The sequence below is a fragment of the Chlorocebus sabaeus genome, chromosome 10 (assembly GCF_047675955.1).
Source record: "Chlorocebus sabaeus isolate Y175 chromosome 10, mChlSab1.0.hap1, whole genome shotgun sequence".
Classification (NCBI taxonomy): Eukaryota; Metazoa; Chordata; class Mammalia; order Primates; family Cercopithecidae; genus Chlorocebus; species Chlorocebus sabaeus.
Window position 1 is genome coordinate 121,209,458 of NC_132913.1, and position 13,011 is coordinate 121,222,468.

The 13,011-nt window shown below is 40.2% G+C and overlaps 1 protein-coding gene and 1 pseudogene across 1 annotated transcript in view; both read left to right on the plus strand.

The window, feature by feature from the left end:
- Window positions 1-13,011, plus strand: part of LOC103218110 (UDP-glucuronosyltransferase 1A6) — a 104,311-nt gene that overhangs the window by 9,672 nt on the left and 81,628 nt on the right. The gene's annotated exons all lie outside the window — the stretch shown is intronic.
- LOC140712635 (UDP-glucuronosyltransferase 1A5 pseudogene) lies at window positions 11,832-12,858 on the plus strand (annotated as a pseudogene).

The window sequence follows — 13,011 nt, forward strand, 5'->3', positions numbered from 1 at the left end:
GAACCTTGACTGATTAGTAATTTAGATAACTCTAGGAGAATGAGAATAAGGGGTTATGAAAATATAACTTTATTATGATGCAATTCACATACATACAATTCACTCATTTTAATGGTTTTTAGTATAGTCACAGATTTGTACAACCATTATCATAGTCGACTTTAGAACATTTTCAGTCACTCCCAAAAGATACCTAATATCTATTATCACTCACTCTTCTTTCTCTCCTTCTTCTAGCCCCTGGCAGCCATTAATCAGCTCTCTGTCCTTATGAATTTGCTTATTTCTATGGATTCCATTCACAAAATACATGAGTAGCTTTTTCCCTTTAGCATAAAGGTTTCAAGGTTCATTCATGTTGTGGAATAACTTTATATTGCCAAATAATATTCTGTTCTATGCATATACCACACTTCATATATCTACTTGTAAATTGATGGACATTTGGGTGGTTTCCACTTGTTTGCTATTACGAATAAAGGTACTGTGGACATATTTGTATATGATTTTTATTTGTATATGTGTTTTCAGTTCTCTTGGGTATATACTTAGTGGAATTGCTGGGTTGTATGGTAACTGTATACTTAATCTTTTGAGGAACTGCCAGTGTATGTCTTGATTACTGTAGCTTTTTTTTTTTTTTTTTTTAAGTAGAGATAGGATTTTGCTGTGTTGGCCAGGATGGTCTCAAACTCCTGACCTCAGGTGATCCACCCACCTCGAGCTCCCAAAGTGCTGGGATTTCAGGTGTGCGCCACTGTCCCCAGCCTTGATTACTGTAGCTTTATAGTAAGTTTGAAATTGGGAATTACAAATCCTCTAAATTTGTTATTCCTTTTTAATATTGTTTTGGCCATACTGGGTACCTTGAATTTCCATATGAATGTTAGGGCCAGTTTGTCAATTTCTGCAAAAAATTCCAGCTGGAATTTTGATAGAAATTGTGTTGAATCTATAGATCAATTTGTGGGTTATTGCCAACTTAATAAGATTAAATCTTCTAATTCATGAACATGGGATGTCTTTCATTTTACTTAGGTCTTCTTTAATGTCTTTCAACATTAGTTTTTACTTTTCAATGTAAAGTGCCACACTTAAAAAAATTAAATCTATTCCTAAATATTGTATTCTTTTTAGATGCTATTTTAAATAGAATTATTTTCTTAATTCTAATTTTGTGTTGTTCATTTCTAGTGTCTAGAAATACAATTGAGTTTTGTATATTGATCTTATATTTTAACATTTCTGAACTTGTTTATTTGTTCTAATAGTTTTTTTCGTGAATTTCTTAGGATTTTCTACATACAAGATCATATCATCTACAAATAAAGATAGCTTTACTTCTTCCTTTCTAATAAGGATGGCATTTATTTCTTTTGCTTATCTAATTACCCTGGCTAGAACCTCTAGTATGGTATTGAACAGAAGTGGAAAGAGAAGATTCTTATCTTGTTCCTGATCTTAGGTGGGGAACATTCAGTCTTTTAGCACATTAGGTGTTAACTGGAGATTTTTTGAGTAGATGCCCCCCACATCATCAGATCAAGGAAATTTGCATCTATTCCTAGCTCATTGAGTATTCTTATCATATCTGAGGTGTTTGGTTTTGTCAAATGCTTTTTCTGTGTCTATTGAAATGAACATGGTTTTCTTCTTGGTCCCCTATTCTAGTGATATGTGTTAATTGATTTTCAGGTGCTAAACGAACCTTGTATTCCTAGAATAATCCCACTTGATCGTGTTGTATAATCCTTTTACATGTTACTGAATTTGGTTTGACAGCATTTTATTGAGGACTTTTGCATCATATCCATCAGAGATATTAGACGGTTTATTTTCTTGCAAAGTCTTGGTCTGTGTGTGCTATCTGAACATTACTGGCCTTGTAGAATAAGCTGGGGAATGTTCCCTCCTTTTCTGTTTTTTGGGAACAGTCTGTCAAGAATTGGTATTCATTTGTTACATATTTGATAGAATTCACTAGTGAAACTGTCTGGGCCTTGACTTTTCTTGCAGGAGGTTTTAAAATTACTAATTTAATCTTTTTACCTGTTATGGCTTTATTTAGATTTTGTATTTCTTTTTGATTCAATTTCAGTAGTTTATTTCTTTCTAAGAATTTGTCCATTTTATCTAAGTTATCTAATTGCTTAGCATAAAATGGTCCAGAGTGTTCCCTTATAATACTTTTTATTTCTGTAAGGTTGGTAGTAATGTTCCCTCTTTCATTTCATATTTTTAGCAATTTGAGTCTTCTCTCTTTTTTCTTTGTTGATCTAACTGAAGGTTTATCCATTTTGTCTATATTTTCAAATAAACAACTTTGGTTTTATTGATTTTTCTCAATTGCTTCTCTCTCTGTCATTAATTTCACCTCTATTCTTTATTATTTTCTGCCTTCTTGTGTTGTGTTTAGTTTCCTGGTAGAGTGACACTTGTCATTACACAATTTCCCTCTTTATTGCTAGTAATAATTTTTGTTTTAAGGTCTATATTATCTTACTTCATGATAGTGTGTCATTAAAAAATAGTCTATTTTATCTGATATTAGTATAACCAATCTGCATTTCTTTTGGTTGCTGTTTTATGATATATTATTTTTCCACCATTTTACTTTGTAAAATTTATGTTTTAAATATAATTTTTTTTGTTTTTAAATCTCAAATGTATCTTCTGCAGACAAGATGTTATTAGGCCTTGTTTTTATCCAGTCTGACAACCTGTCTTTTAATTGAGTTGTTTAATCCATTCACATTTAATTCTGTTATTGATGTAGATGGATTTTATGTCTACTATCATTTTTTTCTTTCTTTTTCTTTATTTTTATTTTTTATTTTGAGACAAAATCTCACTCTGTCACCCAGGCTGGAGTGCAGTGGTGCGATCTTGACCCACTACAACCTCCGCCTCCTGGGTTCAAGCGATTCTCCCAACTCAGCTGCCTGAGCAGCTGGAACTACAGGTGTGTGCCACCATGCCTGGCTAATTTTTGTATTTTTTGTAGAGACAGAGTTTTGCCATGTTAGCCAGTCTGGTCTCAAACTCCTGACCTCAAGTGATCCACCCGCCTCAGCCTTTCAAAGTGCTGGGATTACAAGTGTGAGCCACTGTGCCTGGCCCCATTTTCCTTTTTATGTTCTGTATTTCTAATGTATTTATTTGTTCCTCTGTTCCGCCTTTATTGCCTTTTTTTTTTTTTTTTTTTGCATTGAGTGAATATTTTCTAGTGCAACATGTAAAATCCTTTAATGTTTTTCTTTCCACTATTTAAAAAAGTTGTGCTCTGAGTGGTTGTTCTAGGGCTTAGCACATAAATTTTAACTTACCAGTATCTACTTCAGATTTATACCAACTTAATTCCAGTTAAATACCGAAATGGCATTCCTATATAGCTTTATTTCATTTCTCCCCTTTTTATGATATTATTGTTTTACATAGCACATCTATATATGTTGCAAACTAAACAATACATGGTGATATTACTTTATATAAATGCACATGCTTTCAAGAATCAGAGAGAAGAAAGAAGAGCAAGTATGTATTTATACAGTTTGTTATATTAACCTTTTTATTGATCATTTTTGGTTCTCTTCCTTTGTTCTTATGGATCTGAGTTACCTTATGGTGTCATTTCTAAGCCCAGTTTACCTTTGCTCCCAACTGCCTCCCTTGTGCTGTTATTGTCAAATATATTACACTTCCATATGTTATAGTCTCAATAACATAATTATATATATGTATATTGCTTTTTAGGATTGCTTTTAAAATCAGTTAAGAGAATAGGGCCGGGCGCGGTGGCTCACGCCTGTAATACCAGCACTTTGGAAAGCCAAGGCGGGTAGATCACCTGAGACCAGCCTGGATCAAGACCAGCCTGGCCAACACGGTGAAACCCCATCTCTACTTAAAATACAGAAATTAGCCAGGTGTGGTGGCAGGTGCCTGTAATCCTAGCTACTTGGGAAGCTGAGGCAGGAGAATTGCTTGAACCTGGGAAGCGGAGATTGCAGTGAGCCAAGATTGTGCCATTGCACTCCAGCCTGGGGAACAAGAGTGAGACTTCGTCTGGAAAAAAAAAAAAAAAGAATAAAAAGAAAGTATGCATTGATACTGCCTTTCATAACTACATGATTACTATTATTGGTGCTTTTTTTCTGTATGAATTCAGATTATTCTATGGGGTCACTTGCTTTCAACCTGAAGAACTTCCTTTAGTATTTCTTGTAAGTTGAGTTTTCCAGCAACACATTCTCTCTTTTTTTGTCTTATTACATGGGGTTTTGCTTTTATTTTGTTTGTGCTTTTAAAATGATACTCATCAGAGACTTGTCTTCAGAGGTGGCTCATAATTTATCCTTCAAAGTTGCACATATTTTTTAGCAGACATACATGAGGCAAATTTAATGGTAATAAATACCTTTTTAAGAATCAGGGTGGGGAGATTACCTTCAGCTGTGAAGAGCAGCTGGTGATGTTGCTTGTGGTAAGAGACAGAAATGGTTTATGGGTCTGGGAAAGGCTCTGAAGAGAGAGGAAACTGAGTTCACAGTTCTAGGAAGTTGAAGGTCTTCTCACAAATTATAGTTGTGAGATAATATTCACAACCACTGTTTCAAACTGGTATATTGGTATCTTTTAATACCCTGAGCAGGTAGGTCGCTAACAGATCAGCTGCATACTTTGAGTGTCTTAGTGCAAAATGCCCTTTGTTCAAAAAGAATTTCAGGCCGAGCACAGTGGCTGAAGCTGAAGTGGGAAGCTGAGGCAGGCAGATCACTTGAGGCCAGGAACTCAAGACTGCCCTGGCCAAAACAGTGAAACTCCTTCTCTACTAAAAAGACAAAAAATAGCTGGGCGTGGAGGTGCATGGCTGTGGTTCCAGCTACTCAGGAGGCTGAGGTGTGAGAATCACTTGCACTTGGAACTGGGAGGCAGAGGTTGCAGTGAGCCAAGATCACGCCACTGCACGCCACTGCACACCAGCCTGGGTAACAGAGTTAGACTGTCTCAAAAAAAAAAAAAAAAAAAAAAAGAATTTCAGGACACTGACAGCAAAGTATTAAACAAAGCATGAGAGCCTTCTAAATGTGGAATGTGATGTGTCTGCCCGGGCTGCTCCTCCACAAAACTGGCCCTGGCAGGGGCAAATGTGGAGTTGGGAGAGTGAGAGAACCAGGGCAGCTGGATTGCACAACCTCAGGGGTGGGGCCAGTGCCAGGTACTATGTAGATAGTGCCTTCTGGAACTGTTCAAGCTGGTGACCCGGAAAAAACATTCTTCTAATTTAGGCCGTTGTGTAAAAGCAGAGGTCAAGCGTATTTACCCTCAGACTTCACGTGGCCTTTCAGCCACAGACTTGGTCAGAGCAAATGACCGCTGAGGTTTCACCGTAGGCTGGGTACATGAGGGTGTCTAGGCTGGCATGGTGCTGAGGACTTTACAGTGGCTTAGAAACATCGCTTTTTTTCTAGGTGTTTCTCAAACCTCAGGGTAGGAGTGGAGATGGGAGGCAGACCTAAGTAAATGATAAGAAGACTAGAGGAATCTGTATTTCTGCTGTGTCTGTGCCCCATCCCGGTGGGTCTGTTTTCTACTCCCCACCCCACTCCTCCTTGTCACTGGAAAGTCATGGAATTCTGGAATCTCAGGGTTGAGGGTGACTGTGAAGCAGAGTGCCGTGCACTGGTATCCATCTCTGGGAGAGAAGTACCGTGCACCCTGCACCTGGGTTGGGTTGCCAATTCCAGGGCAGGACTCTAAACACCTCGGCAGTCTCTACTAAGATTCCTAGACCTGGCACTTCCCAGCTCTGGTCAGAGGCATTTTACAATCCTAGCTGCCAGACAGAGTCTGAGTCTGGTGAGATGGAACGCTCGTGCAAGTCAGGCAAAGAAACTTTAATCTTCACAGATAGGCAGTAAGAATCAACAGGAACCTAGGATCCATGTCAGCCAGGCCCCAAGGTAGAGGAAGCTGCCCAGGTGGACAAAGTCCCATCTGCATGTGCTCCACTTTGCACGGCAGCTGAGGGACCCCCAAAATACTCTGCATTAGGTTTTGTACGCCGGAGGTCACTGCAGTTTATCAGCACCCAGACATCCATCCTGGGTGCCTGTCCTCTGTTCTATTCCGTTTCCATCCTTTCTCTGACTTTTGTGATGATTATTTCTTTTGTGTTTTTTTTCATCAACATTTGTTTTAAATTCCATAGCACACATGCAGGATGTGCAGGTTTGTTACATAGCTAAACATGTGCCATGGTGGTTTGCTGCACAGATCAGCCTGTCACCTAGGTATTAAGCCCAGCATCCATGAGCTATTCTTTTTGATGTTCTCCCTCCTCCTCCAGCTATTTCTTTGCTTTTCTTTACAATTTTGCCACCTAAATTTGCATCTCTAAATAACATAGATGATTTTACCTGTTTCGGTACTCAATATAAATAGAATTTTCTTTCTTTTTTTTTTTTTTGGTCTTGCTTTTTTTTTTTGGTTCAACCTTATGTCTGAGAGATTCATGATGTGTGTTCTTACAAGTTGTAGTTTGTGGATTGTCAGTACTGAATATATCCCATTGTATGAATACACCACAATTTTATTTATCCAGTTTACTGTTGATGGGCTTTGGGTTGTGTCTAGCTTTTCACTGTTGTGACCAATGTTACAACGAACATTCTTTTACATTCTGAAACACATGTGAGTAGGTTTCTAGAGTATATACCTGGGGTGGAGCTGCTGCGTTGCAGAGTGTGCATATCATTAATTTAATAAGATATAACTATTTTTCAGAGTAGGTGTACATTTCCCTGATTGCTAAGGCATTAGTTATGTACATGACTGATTATATTGAGGGTTTTAAAATATACTTACTGGTCATTTGGATTTCCTCCTTCGCCCATTCAAGTCTATTGCCCACTGAGTTATTTGTCTACTCGAATTATTTATGCATTCTGGATACTAGTTATTTGGCAGTTACAGGTATTGCAAATATCTTTCCCAACTCTGCATCTTGCTTTTTACTTTTATTCAAACGAGTTAGAATAAACATCTTAGTATATGACTCATTGTGCTCCTGTGTGGGAGTTTCCATAGGGGAGATGCCAGAAAAGGGACTTACTGTGTCGTGCACATTTTAAATGTCATTAGGCATTAACAATTTATTCTTCCCCTAGCAATGTATAAGTGTACACTTTCCTTCGTATCCTTGCCACATTATCTTCAGACGTTTTGGGTTTTTGGCAATTCAATAAGTGAAAAATATCTCGAAGTTATTTGAATTTGCATTTCCCTTATTAATTTTTCATTTAAACGTCTTTTGTGTGTGTGCGCGCGTTTTCTTTTATCAAGTCGTTTCACCAGTGAAGATAAGAGCTGGTATTTACCTTCTGCATTTAATAGAATTGATACAGCTGGCTGAGCATAGTGGCTCATGCTTATAATCCCAGCACTTTGCGGGGCTGAAGCAGGGGGATAGCTTGAGCCCAGGAGTTTGAGACCAGCCTAGGCAGCATAGTGAGATTCCTTCACTACAAAAAATAAAAGCTTCGCTGGGCATGGTAGCGCATGCCTGTAGGCCTAACTACTCGGAAGGCTGAGGTGGGAGGAGGATTTGAGCCCAGCAGTTCAAGGTTCCAGTGAGCTATGTTTGCATCATTGCATTCCAGCCTGGGCAACAGAGCAAGACCCTGACCAACTCCCCACCCCATCCCCCCAAAAAAATCAATGCAACCTGTGATCACTTTATTTGGGCAACTTCCCCAAATTCTTGACTCAGTGAATTTGTTGCAGGGCTTTCTTTTTAAAGCTCTTTTATTGGTTCACATACTAGAACAATCTCAGGGGATATCTGGTTAGGTATTGATTGCTACACAGCCAAACTATGTCACCAGAACCCATTTATATGTTTCCATTTCTTGACTTTGTTTCCTTGGCCATGATATCCTTCTCAGTCTCATAATACCCAAGCAGCAGAGGCTTCAGCCTGAGTTCTTTTCCCAGGATTCCTAGTTAAACTTCTTCTGCCTCATTGGCTCTAAGGAAGTCACATGCCCATCTCTGAACTAATCATGGTGGCCAAGGGGATGAGATGTGCTGATTGGTTGAGGCCTAGGTCACATGTTCTATCCTGAGCTGGGAGTGGATCTTCACCAGAAGTACGTTTGAAAGTCTGGGGGAGGGGTAGCCACTGGGATGAGACCGGAAATAACTTGTCCATACTGCGAATTACTCTTCAATTAATGATATTTTCTATTTAGATGTCAGATTTTTCGTTACTAGTTTGTCGTGTAAACCTATTACTATATAGATTTTTCTGTGTCCTAATCTAAATTTCTTTTAATGATCTATGGGTTTACACCTAATAAGAATGTCCTCCAGAAAAGATGACCTGCCAACTTTTAAAGCAATCATTTTGGGGCTTGTAAGTATTTAGTATTGGAAGTCTCTGCCTCTTGCTGTCTTTTAGGAATTGCTTTTCCTACTGTGATATATGTAAATGCTTATAAATTTAAACTTAAAATTCAAAAAATATACCAGGATGTGAAAGAAACATTATTAAATATAGGTGTTTTGCTGTGAATGTTTCTTAGAATAGGTAGGACTTTGTATGATAGGTTTTTGTCTTTTGGTCAGCTTGGGAATGTTTTGTTCTTTTTTAATTGAATGATGTGTTTTTAATTGATACTACCAAAAGAAACATTATTGGAGTATTGTTTACATGCAATAAAGCGAAGCATTTTAATTATACATTTCTGAGTTGTAATGATTTTATTTACCTGTGCAACCATCACCACATTCAAGATATGGACCACTCCATTACCCGGTAACTTCCTTCTGTCCTAAATCAGTCACCCAACACCTCCCCTCACCTTAGGCAACCGTGAATGGTTTCTGTTGCTGGACAATAGAATTGTCTTTTCTAGAGTTTCATCTGAATGGAATCATACAGTTATGAATGAAAAGCACACAGGTATACTGTTTCGTGTCTGGCCTCTTCAGCTCAGCATTATGTCTCTTCAGATCCTTTCACGTTGTTGCATGTACCAATATTTCATTCCTTTTTATTTCTGAGTAGCATTTCACTGTATATATATATCATCATTTGCTTATGCATTTATTTATTGATGGACACGTGGGAGGTTTCCGGTTGTTGGCTATTATGAATAAAGCTGCTATGACTATTTGAGTGCAAGTGTTTCTGAGGCTTCATTTTTCTTGGGTAAATAGTTAAAAGTGGGATTGCTGAGTTGTGTGGTAGGTGTATGTATGACTTCATAAGAAACAGTCGAACTGTTTTCAAAGCAGTTACACAATTTTACGATCCTAACAGCAAAACATTAGAGCTCTGGCTGCTCTGTATTTCTGCTAAGACTTGCTATTTTTGGTCTTTTACATTTCAGCCATCCTAACAGGTGTGTAGGAGAATATCATTGGGTTTTAATTTGTATTCCTCTTATGACTGATGAGGATCTTTTCATGTGCTTATTGATCATATGCCTGTCTTCTTTTATAAGGTGTCCTTTCAAATCTTTTGCACACTTTTATTGGGTTGTTTGTCTTCTTATATTTGAGTAGTGAGTTCTTTACATATTCTGGATACAAGTGCTGTGACAGATAGTTGTGTTTGTGTTTACTTCTGGTGTGGAGCATCCTTTGTTTCATTTTTAAAAACAGTATCTTTCATGGAGCAAAAGTTGTAAATTTTGATTAAGTCAATTTTAGCAAACGTTTTGTGGTTTGTACCCCTTGTGTCCTATCTAAGAATTCTTTGTCTACCAAAAGGTGTGAGGATTTGTTTCTATGTTTTTTTAAAAAAAAATGAAACAGTTTCAGTTTGTAGGTTTGGGTGGAAAGGGGTCCTTAGACCTCTTAGTCTTTGTTTAGGTCTTTGTTTATGTCTCTGAGATTGTCAGAGGTTAATACAATCATTCAGGTCTGGCTTTTGGATGCCTTTTTCTATCTCTGAATTTTTCTAGGGTGACCTCACTGACACCCATGGCTTAAACCACCACGTATGCTGATGGTTCTAAGTTTATCTGTGCAGCCCAGACCCCTCTTCATCTCCAGACCCTGGAAGCTGATGCCTTGGGCAGCTCCTCCTGTTTCCCAGGCACCAGGAATGTGAGCTTCTCCCTCCCCACAGTCCTGCTCTCCCCAGCGCTCCCATGTCTCTGAAGGCACCACCATCTTGCAAGATACATGGGCCTCCCCAGGGTCTAGGAGTCGTAGACGTGGGACTACAAATTAGATGACATTGCTGTCTAAATAAAACACCACTACATGGAGATAGAACAGGGGAGCCCCTTGAATGTGGCAAAAGCACCCTCCCAGGCATGTTCCACCCTCATCTCGGGCTCATCAGGAGGGACACAGTTTGAAGTGGGTTGGAGGAATAGTTCAGAGGCTGAGATATTACACCCACAACTGAGAATCCCTTTCTAGTGCTCTGTGTCCTCACAAATCCCCGGAAATCATCCTCCCCTGGAGAGTTCCCAAAGCCCTTGCAGACCCGCCTTCTCTGTGCTGTCCTGCCTTTGCCCCCTGGTGGACACCTCCATTCACTGCCTGTCCCGTGGGTTCTGTCCAAAGGTGGAATCTGTTATCAATGTGGATTTCTAATGGGGGTAACTTCCTCCCCAAGGGAAGCCTCAGCCTCACCAGCAATGGCAGACACAGCCAGGTATGTAGACATAGAGGAAGTGAGATAGAAAGTGTGGCCAGCCCAGAGAGCCTGCCCACATCATCCTGCAGTGACCAGGACAAGGAGGCCTCAGCAATCTTGCCAAGCAGATGTAGGAGTGACTTTCTCGAGCCTCATGGGCTTGAGACCATTGTGAGTGCTCAGGATATCTCCCTTAGAAAGGCACACATTTAATTCTCCATCTTGAAATGTGAACTAGGACCCCCACAAATTATGCAGCCCCCAGAAATTATTCTGTTCTGAAGGAACCATTCTTATCAGAAATTGGTGCTGGATTGACTCGGAGAAAAGCCTGACCACAACCTTCAGGATGAAATAAGGCCTGGATGAATGGACACTTTAACAGACTTGCGGAAGATTGGAGTCATCGGCATTCAGAAGAGGAATGCAGACTGTGCCAGATCTGAGGCCAGGATCCAGCCTCCCAGGTTCAGGGAGCTCCCTGGGTCCTTGCTAAAGTTGTCTTGCCCATGTGTGCTTTAGACAGCAGCACCTTTATTTCATGGGATAGATGGAGAATTCTCAACAGAGCCTTTGCAAGAATCTGATCATCACATCTTGAACTCAGTCTCCCTGTAGCTTTTATTTTTATGTTGACAGCCACTTCATAGAGAGTCTTGTGTGATCCTTACAAGAAATATCCTTGTGCAAAAAAAAAGGCCAAAACCACATAGTGAGCCTCCCCGCTCTCTGTTTAAAGAAAGCTGGCTTAGCAATGTTGTCTGTTTTTTGGATGTATTGTGTTACCCATATGTGGGAAGAAAGAGTTTTAAGAGTTAGCAAATAGGGTCACATCCAGCAGAGAACATGTGGTTGGGGACTAGGGCAATGGTGACTCCTCAGACCCCAGCTGCAGCCTGATAAACGTGGTTAACAGAGAAGGAGGAGGCAGTGACATGAAATGGGTGTTCACAGCCTTGTGTTGGGAATTGAATGAGAAACAAGAGCTTGAACTTGGATGTTCCCCAGAGTGAGCGCAGGGTCAGATGAGTTTTTCAAGATAGGAGTGATCGGTCTTTCTCAGGGTGGGGCCATAATGAAAGGCAACGATAGATTAAATAGTAATAAGTAACTGAAGGAGGGTACTCTGTCTTCAGTTACATGATGATTTGCTAGGTGGCTCAGTGACAAGGTAATTAAGACAAAGGAAACAAATGTAGGAGGCACAGCGTGGGCTGGACAGTCAGCTGTTGATAGCTTCTGCTGAGATGGCCTCAGAACTCCAGGTTCCCCTGCCGCAGCTGGCCACAGAACTGCTCCTCCTCCTCAGTGTCCAGCCCTGGGCTGAGAGTGGGAAAGTACTGGTGGTGCCCACTGATGGCAGCCACTGGCTCAGCATGCGGGAGGCCGTGCGGGAGCTCCATGCCAGAGGCCACCAGGCGGTGGTCCTCACCCCGGAGGTGAATATGCACATCAAAGAAGAGAACTTTTTCACCCTGACAACCTATGCCATTTCATGGACCCAGGACGAATATGATCACCTTTTGCTGGGCCACATTCAGTCGTTCTTCGAAACAGAACACCTTCTGATGAGATTTTCTAGAAGAATGGCAATTATGAACAATATGTCTTTGATCATACATAGGTCTTGTGTGGAGCTACTGCATAATGAGGCCCTGATCAGGCACCTGAATGCTACTTCCTTTGATGTGGTTTTAACAGATCCCTTTCACCTCTGCAGGGCGGTGCTGGCTAAGTACCTGTCGATTCCTGCTGTGTTTTTTTTGAGGAACATTCTATGTGACTTAGATTTTAAGGGCACACAGTGTCCAAACCCTTCCTCTTATATTCCTAAGTTATTAACAACCAATTCAGACCACATGACATTCCTGCAAAGGGTCAAGAACATGCTCTACCCTCTGGTCCTGTCCTACATTTGCGATGCTGTTTCTGCTCCTTATGCAAGCCTTGCCTCTGAGCTTTTTCAGAGAGAGGTGTCAGTGGTGGATCTTCTCAGTCATGCATCCATGTGGCTGTTCCGATCGGACTTTGTGATGGACTACCCCAGGCCGATCATGCCCAACATGGTCTTCATTGGGGGCATCAACTGTGCCAACAGGAAGCCACTATCTCAGGTCTGTATTGGTGCCTTCATCCAACCAATGTTCCAAGCAAAACACTTTTTAAAAAATGTATATACTTACAATTGCTTCTATATCTAATTATCTTTCCAAAGATTTCATTTCTGCTTCTCATTGTTGTAATAGTCTTCAGTGAGATAAAGTTGTAAAGGATCAATGGTAGTGCAGTTCAGACAGTTCAATGGCCACTGAGAGGAAGGAGAGGCAGGGACGAGGATCTGTCAAAGGATGGTC